At 42.8% G+C, this 22,674-nt stretch overlaps 1 protein-coding gene across 2 annotated transcripts in view; it reads left to right on the top strand.

Annotated features, from left to right (window-relative positions):
- Positions 1-22,674, top strand: part of socs5a (suppressor of cytokine signaling 5a) — a 54,707-nt gene that overhangs the window by 15,497 nt on the left and 16,536 nt on the right. Inside the window, exon 2 of one of the 2 annotated variants that reach the window (XM_070889367.1) lies at positions 9,148-9,269. The exons of the other annotated variant lie outside the window; for it this stretch is intronic. The gene's annotated coding sequence lies outside the window, so the exon portion shown is untranslated. The remainder of the gene's footprint in view (positions 1-9,147; positions 9,270-22,674) is intronic. 2 annotated transcript variants of the gene reach the window in all.

Consider the following 22,674-nt stretch of genomic DNA (forward strand, 5'->3'; position numbering starts at 1 on the left):
CCCTTATCAGTTAAGAAACTGTCTATCTCTGTCTTAAATTGATTCAATGTCCCAGCTTCCACAGCTCTCTGAGGCAGTGAATTCCACAGATTCACAACCCTTTGAGAAAATAAACTTCTCACCTCAGTTTTAAATGGGCGGCCCCTTGTTCCAAGATTATGCCCCTAGTTCTAGTCTCCTCTATCAGTGAAAATATCCTCTGCATCCACTTTGTCAAGCCCCCTCATAATCTTATGTTTTGATAAGATCACCTCTCAATCTTAATCTCTTGTAGATCAAGTGCCCATCTAAGCACCTTTTAAATGTGGTGAGGGGTTTCTGCTTCTACTACCTTTCCAGGCAGTGAGTTCCAGACCCCCACAACCCTCTGTGTGAAGAAGCTTCCCCTCAAATCCCCTCTGAACCTTCCACCAACCACCTTAAACCTATGCCCCCTCATAATTGACCCCTCCATCAAGGCAAATATGCCCTTGCTACCCACTATATCCAGGCCCCTCAATGTTATACACCTCAATGAGGTCTCCTCTCGGCCTCCTCTGTTCCAAGGAGAACAAACCCAGCCTATCCAATCTGTCCTCATAACTAAGATTCTCTATTCCAGGCAGCATCCTCGTAAATCTCTGCACTGGAGAGGGTTTAGAAATCACGTTCTTCCTATAATATGGCGACCAGAACTGCATGCAGTATTACACTGGTTAGGCCACAGCTGGATTATACAATTTAAGCATCACCTCCCTGCTCTATGCCTCGGCCAATAACGGCAAGCATTCCGTATGCTTTCTTAACCACCTTATCCACCTGGCCTACTTTCAGGGATCTGTGGACAAGCACTCCAAGGTCCCTTTGTTCATCTGCACTTCTACCGTTTAATGTGTATACCCTTTCCTTAAGTGCATTACCTCACCCTTCTCCATATTAAATTCCATTTGCCACTGTTCTGCCCACCTGACCAGTAGATTGATATCCTCCTGCAGTCCATGACTTTCTTTATTATCAACCACACAGCCGATTTTAGTGTTATCTGCAAACTTAATTATACCCCCATATTCAAATCTAGATCATTGATATATATATCTCAAAAAGTAAGGGACCCAGTATTGAGCCCTGCGGAGCCCTACTGGAAACATTCTTCCCGTCACACAAACATCCATTACCCTTTGCTTCCTACCTCTAAGCCAATTTTGGATCCAACTTGCCACTTTGCTCTGGATCCCATGTGCTTTTACCTTCGTGACCAGTCCGCCATGTGGGACTTTATCAAAAGCTTTGCTTAAGGTCCATATGCACTACCCTCATCGACCGTCCTGGTTACCTCCTCGCAAAATTTAATTCGGTTAGTCAAAAACCAATCTTCCCGTAACAAATCCATGCTGACTGTCCTTGATTAATCCTTGCCTTTCTAAATGTAGATTTATCCTGTCCTTCAGGATTTTTTTCCAATAATTTTCCCACCACTGAAGTTAGGCTAACAGGCCTGTAGTTACTCGGCCTAACCCTTTCTCCCTTCTTAAACAAGGGTACCACATTAGCAGTCCTCCGGCACCATGCCTGAATCCAAAGAGGACTGGAAAATGATGGTCAAGACCTCTGCTATATTTCCTCTTTTGCTTCGCTCAACAGCCTGAGATGCATTTTATCTGGGCCTGGGGACTTATACTTTCAAAGCCTCCAAACCCTTTAATATCTCCCCTCTGTTTATTTCATCCAGAATTTCGCACTCTTCCTCAATAGCAATATCTGCATTGCCCCTTTTGTGAAAACAGACGCAAAGTATTCATTAAGAACCATGCCAACATCTTCTGCCTCCACACACACATTCCCCTTATGGTCTCTAATGGGCCCTACCCTTTCTTTAGTTATCCTCTTGCTCTTAATATATTTATAGAACATCTTTGGCTTTTCCTTGATTTGACTTGCCAAGAATTTTTCATGCTCAGCATTCCTAATCCTTTTTAATTTTACCTTTTGAACTTCCTCTCTTCCTCCAGAGATTCTACAGTATTTAGCCGTTGGTATATGACATCAGCTTCCCTTTGTTTCTTTATCCTCCCCTGTAAGTCTCTAGACATCCAGTAGACTCTAGAATTATGTCCACCCTTTTTCTTTAAGGGAGCATGTTTGGCCTGAGCCCTCCGGATGTACTCGAATGCCTCCCACTGTTCTGACAGTGATTTACCTTCAAGTAGCTGTTTCTAGACCACTGGCCAAATCACTTCTCAACTTAGCAAAGTTAGCTTTTTCCCAATTTGGGACTTTTATTCCTTGCCTATCCTTGTCCTTATCCATAACTACCATGAATCTGACTGAATTATGGTCACTGGCACCCAAGTGCACTCTCACTTGATACTCCTTCCACCTGCCCAGCTTCATTCCTCAAAACTAAATGCAGAACCGCTCCCTCCTTGGGCTTGTTACATACTGATGACAAAAAGTTCTCTTGAATGCATTTTAAGAATTCCACACCCTCTATACCCTTCGCACTATATTTGTCCCAATCAATATTGGGATATTAAATCCCCTACTATTGCTGCCCTATAGTTTTTGGACTTCAGAAATTTCCCTACATATTTGCTCCTCTTCTATTTCCCTCTCATTGTTGGTCTATAATACATGCCCAGCAGTGTGGTCGCCCCTTTTTTATTTTTCAGTTCGACTCATATGGCCTCATTGATGATCCTTCTATCATATCATCCCTCCTCAGAGCTGTAATAGTTTCTTTAATCAATACTATGACCCCTCCCCCCTTTTCAAACCCCTCTCTGTCCTGTCTAAAAATCCTCTAACTAGGAATATTGAGCTGCCAAACCTGCTCCTCCTTCAGCCATGTCTCTCTAATGGCTATAATGTCACGGTGCTTTTTTCCTCAGGTTGTCCAATGGGTGAAATGGGCAATAGTTTATCTTCACAAAGACTCGGCTTACATTGGATCAGGCTGGTCAGATTTTGATCTGATATCCACTGTCTTTAAGAAAATTATTTTACAGTAACTTTGGCAAAAGTAGGTAGAACTTTGCAATCTTAACGCGTGGCAGATGAAATTCTCAACACCGATAAGTAAGAGGTGATGCATTTTAGTAGGAAGAATGAGGAGAGACAATATAAGCGAAATTATACAATTTTATAAGGGGTGCAAAACAGAGACACACGTCTTTGAAGGTGGCAGGACAGATTGACAAAGCAGTTAATGAAGCATATGGGATCCAGGGATTTAATAAAGGCATGGAGTACAAAAGTCAAGAGGTTACACTAAACCTATATAAAACACTTATTTGACCCCAGCTAGAGTATTGTCGAATTCTGGGCACCACACTTTAGGAAGGAGATGAAGGCTTTGGAGAAGGTACAGAAGAGATTTACTAGAATGGTTCCAAGGGTGAGGGTTACAGTTGTATGCTTAGACCGGAGAAGTTGAGGTCCTCCTTGGAGCAGAGAAGGCTAAGGAGATTTGATCGATGTGTTTAAAATCATGAAGAGTTTAGATAGAGTAAATAGAGAAATTGTTTCCAATGGCTGAAGGGTTGATAACCAGAGGGCACAGATTTAAGGTGATTGGTAAAGGAACCAGGGGCGACAAAAGGAAAACTTTTTATGCAACGAGTGGTTACGTTTTGGAATGCACTGCCCGATAGGGTGGTGGAAACCGAATCAATCATAGCTTTCAAAAGGGAATGGGATAAATACTTGAAGGAGAAAAAATTGCACGGATATGGAGAAAGAGCCAGGGAGTGGGACTAACTCGATTGCTCTTTGAAAGAGCTGGTACAGACTCGATGGGCTGAATGGCCTCCTTCTGTGGTGTACTATTCTCTTCTATTTTACTTGGCAAAAGACTTTTGCAAGAGTGGATCAGAAAAATAAAATGTGTCCCCAGTTTATCCAGATCTAAAAGGTCATCTGTCCTCAGCTCCATTATGTGCTGAGATAAATATAGCACTTGGTAGTGGAGGCAAAGCATTTCATATCTGCAGGTAGAATTGGCTCTGGGCATCTAAGTGACATGTGTTATCTTCAAATTAACTTTTTGTTCCATTGCTATAATTTGGGCATAAAAGTATCTTGACTACAAAAGAATTTAGTTAACATGCAGTCCAGTGTGGTTTAGAAAAAAATCCTAATTTTCTACTAGGAAGTGTTATGGAGGGTGGTGTTAGTTGAATTACAGTATGAATTGTTTTTCCTGCAATCCAACAGAGCCCCTCATATTTGTTTTACTTGGGCTTACTCTGAGGAATGTTACGTGGGCACTTCAGCTCCACAAAATCCCTTCCATTGCCATAATGTGGGAACGTCAAATGGAACTGAGCATGTCCAAATATGCTCTTGGCTTTCTTTGAAGGGGAGGCAGGCATTGAAGAATAACTAGATTCTTTCTCCGCAATCCAGTAATCAGAATATTTCCCTTTTGAGTTCTGTTTTGTTCATTGTTGTAAACATGGGTAATTATCATTTTTTTTTAAAAACACAGGCAACTATTTAATATCTGAGCAGGCCAAACTAAGCTGCTTCCCCTTGTAAGCCAATAGCTATCGCCAGGTACTATTCTTGTATTGTCTTTTTCCCTCTTAGATAAACAGGAACTGTTTGAAGAATGTAGATTGCCCAAGTTATCTATTTTTATGTCTCAGAAATTAGGTCTGAAAATTGTATATATTGCAAAAAAGATTTTCTGATACTGTCATGGTGGTTATAATAACTCCTCCCTTGACTTCCAGCTGATGGGATGACTGCTAAGAGGATCAGTGTAAGGGTTCAGCAGTTATAATCATCCAGGAATGTCTTTCTTTAAAGGCCTGCTGTAAAACATTTTGTCTACAGTATGAAGACTACAGGTTTAATATATTGGGTTGTGGTATGCCAGTCAATTTTACCTGATCAACAAATTCTGGTGGCTTAGACTCCATCTCCAATCTGAGTGTCTATCTCAGCTATTTCTACATTTTCATGAATAGTAGGTGTGTGACATCCTTGTCACTGATCGAGGAAAGAATCATCTTTCCCAGGTGTCATGATTACTAGCTGTTAATTTTTCCCATTACTTGGGTACCATTCCCTCCTTTTCAAAACTGCCATCATATTAGACTTCCTCAAAAACAACGCTTTACTTGTTCCACCTTTCCAACTACCATCCCATCTGACTTCCCTTTCTTTTAATAAGGTCTTTTGAAATGTAATTGCCTCCCAGCTCTGTGTCCATTGTTCCCAAGACTCCCTATATCAAATCTTTATCATCCTTCTCCTTCACCTTAGTGACATTTGATATGGTTGACCCTTCTAAGTCTTCTGTTGCCCAGTTCTGAGGGACTTGTGTGTTTCCATTCCTACCCGTTCCAGTGCATCTTTAGGAGTGGCTTCTCTTTCCTGACCCTTCAGTCACCTCTAGTGTTACCCAACGATCTGTCCTTGGCCTTTTCTCTTCCTCGTCGACATACTTTCCCCTCGGCCGACAGACATTGGATCAGCTTCCACATTTATGCTTGCCTAATGTAGCTCTCTCTTCACCACTTCCATTGACCCCGCAACCACTTGTCAGTCAGACATTCCAAAGGCAGATATTAAGAATGAGTCACAATTTCTTTCAATTGAACATCGGAATGACTGAAACTATAGCTTCTGGCCTCCACCATAAACTCTGCTTTCTTTCCTCACACTCCACCCTTCCCTAGTCACTTGTTCAGGCTGAGTCAGGTCTTGTGAAACAAATTTCAAACCTCATCAAGGCTGCTTATTTCTACATCTACAATGTTGCTTGTCCCTATCCCTCTCTACTTTCACTGTTACAGAAACACTTATGCATTCTTTTATTACCGCTAGGCTTAATGTAAACCAGTGGTTTCATTGCTGGCCTCTCGTCCTCCTTCCTCCATGAACTTCAACGTGGACAAAACTTAACTGTCCATATCCTGATCTGTACACCCGTCACCCCTGTCCTTACTGATCCACATTGTCTCCTGTACCCCAACACTTGGAATTTAAGCTCCTTGTCCTAATCTTTAATACTTCCATGTCCTCGCCCTACCTTTGTCAACCTTTGTTTCTTTGTCCCCTTGAGCCTTCAACTCTGGTCATCTATGCATCCCTCCCTTTGCCCACCATCATGGCCTTACTTTGAGATGTGAGGGAAAACAAAGAATGGGAGTATAAACTCAATGGACAGATGTTGGGAAACAGTGAGATCTGGGAGTTCAAATACATCATTCTTTGAAAGTGCAGTACAGGTTGATAAAGCCATTTTTTTAAAAGAAGGGCCAAGAGTTTTGATCAATTTGTCCAAGGCAATGGTTAGACTGCAGTTAGAGTATTTTGTGCCACATTATAGAAAGGGCGTTAAAACTGAGTTTAGATTAATCGGGATGCTACCAGGAAAGACGTGCAACCTGTCTTACAAGCACCTGTGGTGACTGTAGGACAACATAGGGTGGTGGAATGGACAGGCTGTTGGCAGCATTCAATATAGGGAAATGTGAAGCAGTACATTTTGAGAAAAAGAACAGTAAAGGTAAATACACCCTAATTAGTAAGATTCTTAAATAGTGGCTGAACATTGATCCAAAAGTGCAAATACAAGGTGGGAGCACAAGTTGAAAAGGCTATAAAGAACAAATGCGTTTCTGGGTTTTATACTCTACATTGAATATCAAAATCAGGAAGTGATTTTGAATTTGCAAAATACATTGATGAGGCTACAGTTGTAATATTGCATGCAGTTTTGTGCATTCTATTATAGGATATTGTAGCTGTGGAAAGGGTAGCAAACTCAGCAAAATTATAACCGGAATGAGTGGTTGTAATAGGTTCAAATAGATTTTCAAAAGTGAGGTTTTTAAGGTAGAAAATCAAAGATTGTTTCTGCTCGTTGGCAAATTGTGTGTTGACTGAGGCATAGCATTAGGAGGATTTGTTTTCACAAACTTTGAGGCAGAAACTACATAATTTAAAATGCCATTGGATAGATAGTTCAAAAGGAAGAATATGGGTGAAAAAATAAGGGAATGGGATTAAAGTGGATTGCTCCAGTTGAAGAGCTAGTGCTGGCCTAAGTATAATTAACTGACTCTTCCTGCTATGATATCTGATTATGCTGGGCTCCATAAAATGGACTTGGTCAGTTCAACCATGTATTGGAGGGGCCTGTGGAGAGATGCAACATATCTTGCCTTGGTTTAGTCTGATTAGGGGAAGGATGTTTGTGCAGCAGTGAGAAAGATAATGATGGCTCATTGCCTGTGTCCTGCCTCTTATGGTTCCTTTTTTATACGAAGAGGGTGATGGATCCAGGAAGAAAGAAACTGGCCAACATATTTTCTGACCAAAGCTAAAAATGTTCTCACTGTGGCTTGAAGGCCTTTTGCTTCCAAAATGCAGCTCAAATTACTCTGATAATAGCAGTGGAGAAAATCACCTGTTGCTTAATGTCAGGAATTGGTCAGATGTGGAAACCAATGGTGGAATAGTTTAATGTCGACACAACCTTTCAGAAATGCATGTGCCCTGGGGGAGGGGTTTAGTACTCTCGTGTTCCCCTGACTTTTGCAATCGTCAGTATTTATTTAAAAAAAATATGGTTCATGTTTTTTTTAAGTAATATTATTTCAGAAATGTCAAATGGACACTTGCTGCTGCAGGTAAGCATTGCTCACTGATACCTAAAGATTATGTCTAGGATTAGACTGTTTGTGTGCCTGTATTTTTGTCCTGAGATCTGAATTGTGGAATGTGATTGGGCTGTTTGTGTACCTGTATTTTTGCCCTGAGATCCTGGATCTGAATTCTGGGATTAATTGCATAAATTAGTGCCGATGAGCATATGAACTGGCTGCTTTATGATTTGTTGCTCTAAGAATGGAATTAAATGTTTCCAAAATTTGCAGTATAGTTTCTAGAAATAAATGTTCACTGATGCTGTTCTGTGAAATTGTAAAATAGAAATGTCCACGTGGATGCAGGCCATTTGATCCATTGTGCCTGTGCACGATCCACATCGGAGCTATCTATTCTAAGCACATTTCCCTGCTTTTTCCAACTGTTCAATTTTGCCAACAATTCAGAATTGAAAAGCATAATTCTATCCCACCCACATTGTACTGTGTGCAGATAGAATATAATAAAGGTCTTTGATTTTTGGCATTGCATAGGTTTTGCAGAATGAGCTCATTCAGTGCTGTAAAATTCTATTTAATACATCCAGCATCAATCTAGTGCAGCAGAGATCAGAATAGTTCATTTGTTGAATGAAGAATTATGAAAGTGAATTTGCACAGATTTGAAGGAAACAAAATGCAACATGAGAAATTTTGGTTATGGTAATAGTTAAAGGTCACGATTGTCAGTTGAAAAGAAACTGAATAAATCTGCAGTTTTGCAGCAGGTATTATTCCTGCCCTCCTTGCTATTCTCAGATCAGTTAAGGAAAGAGCTTGGTATGTGTAAACTTAAATATCTGGGGAAAATTCTTCTCAATCACCTTTTTAATGTTAGAAATTTCATATGCAAAGGTTAAGACAATTGATTTTGTTCTAACAGAAACTTTAAAAATCGTAATTTAAAAAAAATCTTGCGCTCAAGGTGCGGAAAACATAGTCCTAGGAAATGGAACACCCAGTATCTGCATCAAGCACTCCAAGTCAGAAATAGCATTCTAGATTAACAGTAAACCTCTATTCTGCTCTCTCCGGCACCATTTTCTTTAGGCTGTTTAAGTGACCTTTACAGTTAGTGCAGAATTGGCGGCAATTTTGTAGTGTAGACCCTTTACAGTAGCCAGATTTAAACCCAAGACCGAGGTGAAAGGCCAGTTTCAACCCACTGCATAATCATCATCCTAGTGTTACTGAAAAACATAGACGAGGATTCGGTATTGCATAACAAAGGATGACCACTAAAAGAGCATATTCAAAACAATTGAGCATTCTACTGTGTAATCTAATAGGTTTTATTTGAACTGCAATTAAATATTTTTATTTTTGAAAAATATATTAGTAAACATTTGTTTAATTCGATTACAATGGATTTAATTCTGTGGAATTAAAATAAAAATGTGAATTGGCTAGTTTAGATGTTTTCCTGGACCGTAATTGTACATACTACCCAAATCTAAGGAGGGATTAAATGTCAAGTATCTTAATCTTCTGTTTTGCTTTTTATATTTAGTGTAGTAGCTCTTCACTGGATTCTGTTTAAAATCATCATGACTTGATTGCAACAGATTTGTAAGGAAGGATGTTGTGTGATATCACCAGTAGATGACCGAGAAGTAATCTGCATGTCCTGACGTGAGTACTTAGTATACAGGGATATAATTTTTCAGAGAATGCACTGTAAAGTACAGGTTTATAAGTTGCATCTACCTGTCTGGCTATGTATGCCGTGAAATTTTAGGAGTTACTTTCATACTGATCTAAAATTCTTTTAAAATGACAGTATTGGAAGACGTGAGTACAGTTTTTTTTGGTGGCCTAACTGTCAAAGCTATATTTTATTTCCACAGTCTCTGCCATCTATTCATAACTATATCACATTGATTTTTTTTTTAAACTGGGTTAAACTATTTGATTAGAATTGAATTGAGTTACTGTGGTGAAAATTGCCTGTGCATCACAGGACAAATATCTAGATTTATCATCTTTTGGAGATCAGTAAACTGAATATAGCTGTAACCTGAAGCCATTTTAGCTGTGATTTAGCATGTAGTAAAGCTGTTCCAAGTCCCTCTCCCAAGTCTCTTTGATGCTACAAAAATCTGATCTTGCTCAGTGAATGGTGTTTGATAGGTTATGCACTTATGAATTCCTCTGTTAAACCTTAGAATTCTATCTTCCCTATCTTCCCACTTTGTAAATTTAAAATGCAATGTTGGGTGATAATTAAAATGTTGACATTTTTGGGGGTGAGGAAGAAGAGTTGGGGAAAAAGAAGTCTATATTAAAAATAATGAAATTTTGCTTGAATCATTTGGCTGTGTGGTACAGAATCAGCACTGTTTTATAGCTGTTACTGGTTCTGTATAGTGATTTTTGACCGTTGAGAAGCTCTTAGCCAACGCACAAACTTATTTAAATGAGATTATTTTATCAAAATGCTGTCAGCCTAAACAGCACAGAAAACATTTGATGCACATAAAATTACAAGACATGAGCTTTCAAAGAGAGTAAATGGAAAGTGATTCAGGACATTGGAATTCAAACCTTGATTAAATATGCACTTATCTGAAATTGCGTAAATGTACAAGATTCAGATTGAAGTATTTTAGTGTTATCCACCAGAAGATTTGGCAGATTGGTTGAATTTCCCGAAAGCAATCTATTTGTCAAAATTGTAGAACTACACAATGACCTTGTGTCTTAACTACTGACTGAAGTTTGTTTCATTAAATACATTGTATTTTAACACAAGATGGAATGCAGGGCTTTTTTTTAATAAAAGGTTCAGTGTTGTTTAAGTACCATGATTTATTTTATTGGGATTGTTTTTGGAGAAAATATGGCAATAAAGACTGACAAATCCCAAGGACCTGGTGGTTCCAACCCCAGAGTTTTAAAGGAAGTAGGTGATGAAATTTCAAATGTTTTAGCTATAATCTTCCAAAGTGCTCTCGATTCAGGAATTGTCCCTTTTTTCTTAGATTGGAAAATTGCAAAAATAACTCCATTATTCAAGAAAAGTGAGAAACCAGGAAATTATAGACCTGTTAATATAACATCTGCTGTGGGGAAGTTATTGCAATATATAAAACCGAGTGATTGAGCCAGAGAAATTTTGTGCTAATTAGAGAGAGCCAATGTGGATTTGTAAATGGAAGGTCATATCTAACAAACTTCATTTTTTTTTAAAAGGAAGTTCTGGGAATGACTATGGATGTAGTTTATATGGACTTCCAGAAGGCATTCAATAACACAACAGACCGTTGACTAATAAAGCTCCTGGGGTTGACCTGGTTAGGAGATTGATTAGACGGTAGCCAGATTAGAGATAATGGATATGTACTCATTGGAAGCAAGTGATTAGTGGTGTCCCACAAGGATCTGTGCTGGGGCCTCAACTATTTACTATATTGACTTTGATAACTCAATAGAGCCATATATCCAAGTTTGCTGATGACACAAAGATTGGTAGCGTAGTAAGTAGTGTAGATGAGAATAAAATTACAAAGACATGAATAGATTAAGTGAGTGGGCAAAACTGTAGCAGATGAATTTCAACGCAGACAAATGTGAGATCATCCATTGTTGACCAAAAAAGGATAGATCAGAGTATTTTTTAAATGGTGAGAAGCTAGGGACAGTGGCGGTACAGTAGCATAGTGGTTATATGATTGGACTAGTAATCCAGAGGTGTGGACTGAAGATCCAAGAACAGGAGTTTAAAATCCCACAATGGCAGCTGGGAAATTTAAATTCAGTTAATTAAATAAATCTGGAATAAAAAGCTAATATCAGTAATGATAACCATGAAACTACTGGATTGTCATAAAAATCCACCTGGTTCACTACAATAGTAACAACTTGTATTTATATAGCTCCTTTAACATAGTAAAACGTCCCAAGGTGTTTCACAGGAGTGTTTTAAGACAAAACAAATAAATTTAACACCGAGCCCCATAAAAAATGACAGTAGATGACCAAAAGCTTGATCAGAGGTAGGTTTTAAGGGATGTCTTAAAGGAGGAAAGCGAGGTAGAGGGGTGGCTAGGTTTAGGGAGGGCGTTCCAGAGCTTGGGGCCTAGGCAGCTGAAAGCATGGCCCCCAATGGTGGTTCAGTTATAATCAGGGATGCTCAAGAGGATAAAATTTGAGGAGCACAGCCATCTCTGGTACATGGAGGGGGAAGGGAGGTTGAGACTGAAGGTGATTAGAGATAGGGTGGGGTGAGGCCATGGAGGGATTGGTAAACCAGGATGCGAATTTTGAAATCGAGGCGTTGTTTAACTAGGAACCAATGTAGGTCGGCAAGCACAGGGGTGATGGGTGATCATGACTTAGTGCTAGTTAGGACACTAGCTGCTGAGTTTTGGATGAACTCCAGTTTATGTAGTGTAGAATGTGGGAGGCCAGCCAGGAGAGTGTTGGAGTAATCAAGTCTAGAGGTAACCAAGGAATGGATGAGTGTTTCAGTAGCAGATGAGCTGAGACGGTCAATGTTACGGAAGTGCAAATAGACGGTTTTAGTTATGCGGCGGATATGTGGTCGGAAGCTCATTTCAGGGTCAAATGATACCTAGGTTGCGAGCAGTCTGGTTCAGCCTTCGACAGAGCTAGGGAGAGGGATGGAGTCAGTGGTTAGGGAACGCAGTTTCTGACAGGGACCAATGACAATGGCTTCGGTCTTCCCAATATTTAATTGGAGAAAATTTCTGCTCATTCAGTACTGGATGTTGGACAAGCAGTCTGCCAATTTAGAGACTGTGGAGGGGTCGACAGAAGTGGTGGTGAGGCAGAGCTGGGTGTCATCAGCGTACATGTGAAAACTAATGTCCTTTACGGAAGGAAATCTGCTGTCCTTACCCAGTCTGGCCTATGTGACTCCAGACCCACAGCAATGTGGTTGACTCTTAACTGCCTTCTGAAATGGCGTCGCAAGCCACTCAGTTGTAGAAAGAGGCTTGCCACCACCTTCTCGAGGGCAATTGGGGATGGGCAATAAATTCTGGCCTTGCCAGCGATGCCCACATCCTGTGAATGAATTTTTAAAAAAAGGTCCAGAGATTTAGGGGTCCATGTACACTAAAATGTTGTAAGGTACAAAAAAAAAATCAAAGGCTAATGGAATGTTAGCCTATATAAACTAAAGGGGATGAAATTTTGCTGCAGCTGTAAAAAGCCCTAGTTAGACCACATCTGGAGTACTGTGTACAGTTCTGAGCACCGCACCTTAGAAAGGCTATATTGGCCTTGAAAGGAGTTTTGTTTATATTCATTCCTGCCTGGGGTGTGGGTGATGCTGGCAATGCGAGCATTTATTGCCCATCTCTAATTACCCTGGAGAAGGTGGTGGTGAGCTGTTGCCTTGTTCAGGGTACTCTCAAAGTGCTGTAAGGGAGGGAGTTCCAAGATTTTGCCCAGTGATGATGAAGGAATGGTGATGTAAGTCAAAGTTAGGATGGTGTGTGACTTGGAGGGGAACTTTGATAATGATATTCCCATGCTGACCTTCCCCCCGAGGTGGTAGATGTCGAGTGTTTGGGAGATGCTGTCGAAGCCTTGGTGAGTTGCTACAGTGTATCTTGTAGATGGTACACACTGCACCCATTGTGTTTATATAGCTCCTCTGGTGGTAGAGGGAGTGAATCCCCACCAGAGTGGAGTTAAATTATAGAACCAATGGGAATCTGTTCAATCTCCTCCGCCGCCTCCAGCCCAGATCCAACATCATCCCATCCTCTGTCATTGAACTACAGTACGCAGATGACGCTTGCGTCTGTGCGCACTCTGAGGTCGAACTCCAAGCCATTGTCAACACCTTCACCGAGGTATACGAGAGCATGGGCCTTGCGCTAAACATCCGTAAGACAAAAGTCTTCTACCAACCTGATCCCGCCACACAGCACTCTCTTACCCCCCTCCCCCCAATTTTCAAAATCTACGATGAGGCCCGAGGCCTTCGACAATGTGGACCATTTTACATACCTCGGGAGCCTTCTCTCAACAAGAGCAGACATTGACGACTAGGTCCAACACTGCCTTCAGGTGCCAACGCAGCCTTTGGTCGCCCGAGTAAGAGTGTGTTTGAAGACCAGGACCTTAAATCCGGCACCAAGCTCATGGTCTATAGGGCAATAGTGATACCCGCCCTCCTATATGGCTCAGACGTGGACTTTATACACCAGACACCTCAAAACGCTGGAGAAGTACCACCAGCGCTGCCTCTGCAAGATCCTGCAAATCCATTGGCAGGACAGATGCACCAATGTCCGTGTACTCGCTCAGACCAGCATTGGAACGTTGACCATGCTCGATCAGCTCCATTGGGCGAGCCACATCGTCCGCATGCCCGACACGAGACTCCCAAAGCAAGCGCTCTTTGAGCCTCTATGGCAAGCAAGCCCCAGGTGGCCAGAAGAAATGCCTCAAGGACCCCCTCAAAGCCTCCTTGACAGTGCAACATCCCCACCGACTCCTGGGAATCCCTGGCCTACGACCGCCCAAAGTGGAGGAAGAGTATCTGGGAGGGTGCTGAGCACCTAGAGTCACATCGCCGAGAACAAGCAGAAACCAAGTGTAGACAGCAGGAGGAGCTTGCGGCAACCCAGGCTCCCCGACCACTTTCCTTGAACCACTGTCTGCCCCACCTGTGACGGAGACTGTAGGTCCCACATTGGACTCCGAGGGACTGCCTATGATGCTGATCGTTTAAGGTGGTGGATGGGGTGCCAATCAAGTGGCCTGCTTTATCCTGGATGGTGTCGACCTCCTTGAGTGTTGGAGCTGCACTCATCCAGGCAAATGGAGAGTATTCCATCACACTCCTGACTTGCCTTGTCGATGGTGGAAAGGCTTTGGGGAGTCAAAAGGTGAGATAGTCGCCACACAATACTCAGCTTGCCACCATATTTGTGGCTGGTCGTTATGTTTCTGGTTGATCCTGACTTGGGGGGATTTGCCGATGGTAATGCCATTGAATGTCGAGAGGAGGTGGTTAGAGACTCTTGGAGATAGTCATTGGCACTTGTGTGGAACGAATGTTACTTGCCACTATTGACGAGCCTGAATGTTGTCGAAGTCTTGCTTGTGGACACGGACTACATTATCTGAGGAGTTGTAAATCGAACTGAACATGTGCAATCATCAGCGAATAACTCCACTTCTGACCTTATGATCGAGGGAAGGTAATTGAAGCAGCTGAAGATGGTTAAGCCTAGGACACTGCCCTGAGGAAGTCCTGTAGCAAGATGATTGGTCTGCAACTACAACCATCTTCCTTTGTGCTAGCTGTGACTTGAGCCAGTGGAGCGTTTACCCCCTATTCCCATTGACTTCAATTTTATGAAGGCTCCTTGATGCCACACTCTGTCAAATGCTGACTGACGGCACTTCTGGAATTCAGCTCGTTTGTCAATGTTTGGAACAAGGCTGTAATGAAGTCTGGAGCAGAGTGGTTTTCGCGGAATCCAAACTGAGCATTGGTGAGCAGGTTATTGGCACGACAGCCAGGATGTTGTCAGGACCCACAGCCTTTGCTGTATCCAATATGCTCAACCGTTTATCACATGGAGTGAATCTAATTGGCTGCAGACTGGCTGTTGTGGCGTTGGGGACCTTGGGAGGAGGCCAAGATTGATCATCCACTCAGCACTTCTTGCTGAATATGGTTGCAAATGGTTCAGCCTTGTCTTTTGCACTTGCGTGCTGGGCTCCACCATCATTGAGGCTGTGGATGTTCATGAAGCCTCCTCCTCCATTTGGTGGTTTAATTGTCCTCCATTCACGACTGGGTGTGGCAGACTGCAGAGCTTTGATCTGATCTGTTGGGTGTGGGATCGCTTAGCTCTAACATGCTGCTGCTGTTTAACATGCATGTCGTCCTGTGTAGCTTCCTCAGGTTGGCACCTCATTTTTAGGTACACCTGGTGCTGCTCCTGGCATACTATTCTATACTCATTGAACCAGGGTTGGCCCCCTGGCTTGATGGTAATGGTAGAGGTAAGGGATATGCCGGGCCATGAGGTTACAGATTGTGGCAGAATACAGCTACAACACTGGCAACTATCTGACAATGTGGAAAACTGCTCAAGTAGGTTCTGTCCACAAAGTAGGATAAATGCAATCCGGCCAATTGCCACCCCATCAGTGTACTTTCAATTATCAGCTAAGTGATGGAAGTTGTCATCGACAGTGCTATTAAGTGGCACTTACTCACCAATAACCTGTTCAGTTTGGGTTCTGCCACGACCACTCGACTTCCGGTCTCATTACAACCATGGTCTAAACATGGACAAAAGAACTGGGTTCCAGAGGTGAGGTGAGTGACTGCCCCTGACATCAAAACAACATTTGACAGAGTGTGGCATCAAGGAGCCCAAGTAAAATTGAAGTCAATGGGAATCGGGGAAAGGAAAACTCTACTGACTGGAGTCATACCAAGCACAAAGGAAGATGGTTGTGGTTATTGGAGGCCAATCATCTGCCCCAGGACATCACTGCAGGAGTTCCTCAGAGCAGTGTCCTAGGCACAAACTTCAGCTGATTCAATGGCCTTCCCATCATAGCGTCAGAAGTGGAGATGTTCGCTCATGATTGCAGTGTTCAGTTTCATTCGCAACTCCTCAGATAATGAAGCAGTCTGTGCCCACCTGGACAATATTCTGGCTTGGGCTGATAAATGGCAAGTAACATTTGCGCTAGGCAATGACTATATCCAACAAGAGAGTATAACCATCGCCCCTTGACATTCAACAGTATTACCATCGCCGAATCCCCCGCCAAAAACATCCTGGGGGTCAGCATTGACCAGAAACTTAAATACTGTGGCTACAAGAGCAGGTCAAGCACAGTATTCTGTGACCAGTGACTCCCTCGCTCCTGACTCCCCAAAACCTTTCCACCATCTACAAGGCACAAATCAGGAGTGTGATGGAATACTCTCCACTTGCCTGTATGAGTGCAGCTCCAACAACACTCGAAGGTTGATACCATCAAGGACAATGCAGCCCACTTGATTGGCACCCCATTCACCACCTTAAACATTCACTCCCTCCACCACCGGTGCACCGTGTACCATCTACAAGATGTACTGCAGCAACTCGCCAAGGCTTCTTCAGCAGCACCTCCCAAACCCTCGACCTTTACCACCTAGAAGGACATTAGGAGCATGGGAACACTCGTCTCCAAGTTGCACACCATCCTGATTTGGAAATAGATCACCAATCCTTCATTGTTATTGGGTCAAAATCCTGGAACTCTCTCACTAACAGCACTGTGGCTGTACCGTCACCAGAGAATGCAGGGCTTCAAGAAGGCAGCTCACCACCACCTTAAAGGTAATCTGGGATCAGCAATTTTTGCTGGCCTTGTCAGTGACGCCCACATCCCAGGAACAAATTAAAAAAAAAAACATTTGCCAGCTATTAACTGTTACCTAAAATATGTAAATCCTCTGGTTGTAATGCTCCTCATTATTTGTCCTGCCAGCTATTTCTGGTATTACTATGTGTAAACTTAGATTTACAGTACTCAAGTCGATATATAGTGGAATCTTAGTATCAGAGGATGGGAGGCAAGTGGTTATTCTCAGAGCTTTGTCCTACTGGCAACAGTTAGCTGGTGCTGGACAAATGAATTTGCATCTGATCTGCCAGCTCACAATTCCAGTGGATCCACTGTAATTTAAGCTGTCTGATCCATACTGTGGGCACCCAGGCTACAGGGGCCAAGCCAATGACCGTATCCAGTCACTTTCCGCAATCACATTGATATCCTCTGCAGTACTGATCTCAGTGGAGCTGCTGATTTTTAAATCCGTACAGAATCAGTCTGTTAAATGTGTTCTTCTTGACCAGTCTTGGAGCTGGTGTTATAGGTGGGTGCTTGGGGGGAAACTGAACTGGCTTGGTGTAGTGTCAAGCATAATCCAGGTTTCCTGATTGATAAAAAAGGTAGTTGGGAATGTAAGTTGTGACGATGATGTAAAGGGGATTGTAGACAAGCCAAGTGAGTGGGCAAGAGCATGGCAAATGGAATATAACGTGGAGAAATGTGAAGTTATCCACTTTGGTAGGAAAAATCTAAAAGCAGAAGTATTTTTTAAATGGTGAGGGGTTGGGAAATGTTGGTGTTGAGCAGGACCTTGTATACGAATCACAAAGTTAACATGCAGGTAGAGTTAGCAATTAAGAAAGCAAATGGTATGTTGGCCTTTATTACAAGAGGATTTGAGTATAAGAGTAAAGACATCTTGCTGCAATTGTATAGGGTCTTGGTGAGACCACACCTGGAGCATTGTGCACAGTTTTCGTCTCCTTTCCTAAGCAAGGATAGACTTGCCATAGAGGGAATGTAATGAAGGTTCACCAGACTGATCCCTGGGATTGGGGGGGGGGCGTCACGTCCCATGAGGAGATTGAGTAGACTAGGCCTATATTCTCGAGTTTAGAAGAATGAGGTGATCTCCTTGAAACATACAAAATTCTTACACTGCTTGACAGTGTAGATGCAGGGAGGATGTTTCTCTTGGCTGCAGAGTCTAGAAGCAGGGGTCACAATCTCAGAATAAGGGGTCGGTCATTTAGGACAGAGATGAGGAGAAATTTATTCAGAGGGTGGTGAACCTTTGGAATTCTCTACCCGAGGGCTGTGGATACTCAATTGTCGAATATATTCAAGACAGATAGATTTTTTGATATTGAGGGATATGGGGATAGTGCAGGCAAGTGGAGTTGAGGTAGATCAGCCATGATCTCGTTGAATGGCAGAGCAGGCTCGAGGGGCCAAATGGCCTACTCCTGTTATTTCTTATGTTCTTGCTGCTGGGAACAATGAAGGTGAGCACTACTCAAGAGTACAGATGGGCAGAGAACCCAAGTGTTCAAAACCACAGTGTAGTTTTGGGGACTTTTGATTATTTGCCAGACTGTAATGGCAGGTAATTGACAGCAAACACTAACCCCTTGGGTTACCCTTTTGTAATATCTTTCCTGCCTGCAAAGATCCACTTGAACTATCCACTGGTTACTTGGCTAATTTTCCTACTTTTGTCCTACTTTTACATCCTGTTCCATGACTTCACTACCTTCCCATTGATTGGCAACGTGAAACCTTGCTGGAAAGTCTTCTGAAATCCAAGTATTTGATCAGCTGTTTCCCTTCGTTGTCATGTTGCTAATATTTTGAGGAAAACCTGCAGCAGATTAGTTTAAACACTACCTCACCTTCCTGAATAAATGTGACACTTCAAGTTATGCGTTACTAAGGGTTCACCCACTTCCTCATTATTTCAGTTTTCCTGGATCAGAACTTGAACTTTCAGGTACATGTCGTGATCTTTTTTTAAAAACAAATGGAGTTATTTAATCATAAACCGGTTTTGTCTCGTGTTCCAGGACTGAAGGGAGGATGAATTGAGTGATGCATGTTCAGATTTTAAAAAACATGAGGGCAACATGCAATGGTGAAAGAAGCAAATTTGCATCAGGCATGAGCTGAAGTATCCTGAAGCCAGCTTAATCGACTACCACAAGTAGTGTTACAGATTTTGGGTTTAACGTAGATATTCTCTGCTTTTTTTTGGCTTTCTCGCCTTCTGTCTCCTCTCCACGTGCTCTCGCCCTCCCTGATATTGTAGTGCTGATCACTTTGTAAACAGTCTTCAGTCATATGCACTCTGTTCACATGCACTGCCAGTTATCTAATTAAATATTAATAAACAAAGGTGATGTCACAGCCTAGGGGGTAAGTGATTGGCTGGTGATTGAGTAGTTTTTCTTTTTCTTATTAGTCAGTAACTTTTAACATTGTTGTTGCCAATTTAAGTGTATCTAAGGGTTAAGTCATGGCAGGAGAGCTCGGTCGGGTGTTATGCTCCTCCTGTACCATGTGGGAACTCGGGGACACTTCTGGTGTCCCTGACGACTACGTGTGCGGGAAGTGTGTCCACCTCAAGCTCCTGACTGTCCGCGTTGCGGAGTTGGAGCTGAGGGTGGATTCACTCTGGAGCATCCACGATGCTGAGAATGACGTGAGTATCACGTGTAGTGAGTTGGTCTTACCGCAGGGAAAGGGTCCACAGCCAGCTCGGGAATAGAAGACCAGCAGGAAGAGTAGTGTAAGGAAGGTAGTGCAGGGGTCCCCTGTGGTCATCCCCCTGCAAAACAGATGCACTGTTTTGAGTACTGTTGAGGGGGATGACTCATCAGGGGAGGGCAGCGGCAGCCAAGTTCATGGCACCGTGGCTGGCTCTGCTGCACAGGAGGGCAAGAAAGAGTGGGACAGCAATAGTGATAGGGGATTCAATGGTGAGGGGAATAGATAGGCGTTTCTGCGGCCGCGACCGAGACTCCAGGATGGTATGTTGCCTCCCTGGTGCAAGGGTCAAGGATGTCTCGGAGCGGGTGCAGGACATTCTGAAATGGGAGGGAGAACAGCCAGTTGTCGTGGTGCACATTGGTACCAACGACATAGGTAAAAAAAGGGATGAGGTCCTACGAAACGTATTTAAGGAGCCAGGAGCTAAATTAAAAAGTAGGACCTCAAAAGTAGTAATCTCGGGATTGCTACCAGTGCCAAGTGCTAGTCAGAGTAGGAATCGCAGGATAGCGCAGATGAATACGTGGCTTGAGCAGTGGTGCAGCAGGGAGGGATTCAAATTCCTGGGGCATTGGGACCGGTTCTGAGGGAGGTGGGACCAGTACAAACCGGACGGTCTGCACCTGGGCAGGACCGGAACCAATGTCCTAGGGAGTGTTGGGGAGGATTTAAACTAATATGGCAGGGGGATGGGAACCAATGCAGGGAGACAGAGGGAAACAAAAAGGAGGCAAAAGCAAAAGACAGAAAGGAGATGAGGAAAAGTGGAGGGCAGAGAAACCCAAGGCAAAGAACAAAAAGGGCCACTGTACAGCAAAATTCTAAAAGGACAAAGGGTGTTAAAAAAACAAGCCTGAAGGCTTTGTGTCTTAATGCAAGGAGTATCCGCAATAAGGTGGATGAATTAATTGTACAAATAGATGTTAATAAATATGATGTGATTGGGATTACGGAGATGTGGCTCCAGGATGATCAGGGCTGGGAACTCAACATTCAGGGGTATTCAACATTCAGGAAGGATAGAATAAAAGGAAAAGGAGGTGGGGTAGCATTGTTGGTTAAAGAGGAGATTAATGCAATAGTTAGGAAAGACATTAGCTTGGATGATGTGGAATCTATATGGGTAGAGCTGCAGAACACCAAAGGGCAAAAAACGTTAGTAGGAGTTGTGTACAGACCTCCAAACAGTAGTAGTGATGTTGGGGAGGGCATCAAACAGGAAATTAGGGGTGCATGCAATAAAGGTGTAGCAGTTATAATGGGTGACTTTAATATGCACATAGATTGGGCTAGCCAAACTGGAAGCAATACGGTGGAGGAGGATTTCCTGGAGTGCATAAGGGATGATTTTCTAGACCAATATGTTGAGGAACCAACTAGGGGGGAGGCCATCTTAGACTGGGTGTTGTGTAATGAGAGAGGATTAATTAGCAATCTCATTGTGCGAGGCCCCTTGGGGAAGAGTGACCATAATATGGTGGAATTCTGCATTAGGATGGAGAATGAAACAGTTAATTCAGAGACCATGGTCCAGAATTTAAAGAAGGCTAACTTTGAAGGTATGAGGCGTGAATTGGCTAGGATAGATTGGCGAATGATACTTAGGGGGTTGACTGTGGATGGGCAATGGTAGACATTTAGAGACCGCATGGATGAATTACAACAATTGTACATTCCTGTCTGGCGTAAAAATAAAAAAGGGAAGGTGGCTCAACCGTGGCTATCTAGGGAAATCAGGGATAGTATTAAAGCCAAGGAAGTGGCATACAAATTGGCCAGAAATAGCAGCGAACCTGGGGACTGGGAGAAATTTAGAACTCAGCAGAGGAGGACAAAGGATTTGATTAGGGCAGGGAAAATGGAGTACGAGAAGAAGCTTGCAGGGAACATTAAGGTGGATTGCAAAAGTTTCTATAGGTATGTAAAGAGAAAAAGGTTAGTAAAGACAAACGTAGGTCCCCTGCAGTCAGAATCAGGGGAAGTCATAACGGGGAACAAAGAAATGGCAGACCAATTGAACAAGTACTTTGGTTCGGTATTCACTAAGGAGGATACAAACTACCTTCCGGATATATAAGGGGTCAGAGGGTCTAGTAAGGAGGGGGAACTGAGGGAAATCTTTATTAGTCGGGAAATTGTTTTGGGGATATTGATGGGATTGAAGGCCGATAAATCCCCAGGGCCTGACGGACTGCATCCCAGAGTACTTAAGGAGGTGGCCTTGGAAATAGCGGATGCATTGACAGTCATTTTCCAACATTCCATTGACTCTGGATCAGTTCCTATGGAGTGGAGGGTAGTCAATGTAACCCCACTTTTTAAAAAAGGAGGGAGAGAGAAAACGGGGAATTATAGACCGGTCAGCCTGACCTCAGTAGTGGGTAAAATGATGGAATCAATTATTAAGGATGTCATAGCAGTGCATCTGGAAAATGGTGACATGATGGGTCCAAGTCAGCATGGATTTGTGAAAGGGAAATCATGCTTGACAAATCTTCTGGAATTTTTTGAGGATGTTTCCAGTAAAGTGGACAAAGGAGAACCAGTTGATGTGGTATATTTGGACTTTCAGAAGGCTTTCGACAAGGTCCCACACAAGAGATTAATGTGCAAAGTTAAAGCACATGGGATTGGGGGTAGTGTGCTGACGTGGATTGAGAACTGGTTGTCAGACAGGAAGCAAAGAGTAGGAGTAAACGGGTACTTTTCAGAATGGCAGGCAGTGACTAGTGGGGTGCCGCAAGGTTCTGTGCTGGGGCCCCAGCTGTTTACATTGTACATTAATGATTTAGACGAGGGGATTAAATGCAGTATCTCCAAATTTGCGGATGACACTAAGTTGGGTGGCAGTGTGAGCTGCGAGGAGGATGCTATTAGGCTGCAGAGTGATTTGGATAGGTTAGGTGAGTGGGCAAATGCATGGCAGATGAAGTATAATGTGGGT

Source organism: Pristiophorus japonicus, chromosome 9 (genome assembly GCF_044704955.1).
Source record: "Pristiophorus japonicus isolate sPriJap1 chromosome 9, sPriJap1.hap1, whole genome shotgun sequence".
In the NCBI taxonomy this organism is placed as follows: domain Eukaryota; kingdom Metazoa; phylum Chordata; class Chondrichthyes; family Pristiophoridae; genus Pristiophorus; species Pristiophorus japonicus.